Source organism: Sciurus carolinensis, chromosome 3, assembly GCF_902686445.1.
Source record: "Sciurus carolinensis chromosome 3, mSciCar1.2, whole genome shotgun sequence".
Lineage (NCBI taxonomy): Eukaryota > Metazoa > Chordata > Mammalia > Rodentia > Sciuridae > Sciurus > Sciurus carolinensis.
Window position 1 is genome coordinate 4982616 of NC_062215.1, and position 742 is coordinate 4983357.

The window sequence follows — 742 nt, forward strand, 5'->3', positions numbered from 1 at the left end:
TGGAACCCCTGAGTAGTGGATAACTTCCCGGTGCCTTTTGGTTGCACAAAAAGGAATTGTCCCCACAGGGCCAAAGCTCAGGGCTGCATCCTGTGGCCCTGCCTGTCGGATGGAACTGCCATTGATGGTACAAAGCGTGGTGCCGCGATTCCCCTTAAAACTTTTGGTCCTTAATGGTCCCTCAAGAACAAGTGGGGTCCTTCCTAGGTTAGAGGGATGGACAGAACCTAGTTGAACCTTCACTCGTCCCCAAACTTGAGTTTCTTGCTCCGCCCACCCACCTTTCCTCAGGAGCGCTTACTGGGAATAAAAATGAGTGGTTCCTTGGGGTATGCGAAGGCTCCCCTGTGAATCTGGGGGAGCCTGGGCAGACCCCCACTCGGCAAGGCGCGTTCTCGCACGGAACCCCCGTGCGCGCGGGGGCCACAGTTCCTAACGTCCGACCTAGGCCGGGCGAGGGGAGCGAAGCCGGAAACCGAACTGGATCTGGAGCTTGCGGGTCAGAGACCCGACAGGGAGGGCCGGTCGCACCCCGCCCGGAGTGGGGTGCGGACGGCGGGAGGCCAGGTTGAAGGCAGCCAGACGCGCACCTGTGACTGACGCCCGGCGCGGCTGGGCGCGGGGCAGGGGTGCCCGGGGCGCCTCGCAGGCCTCCAAAAGTCCCCAAAGGCGTGGTGAGCAGTGAGGGGGGCCAGGTCACCCGCACCCACGGACCCGCGCCCCGCTCCCGACAGGACGCACG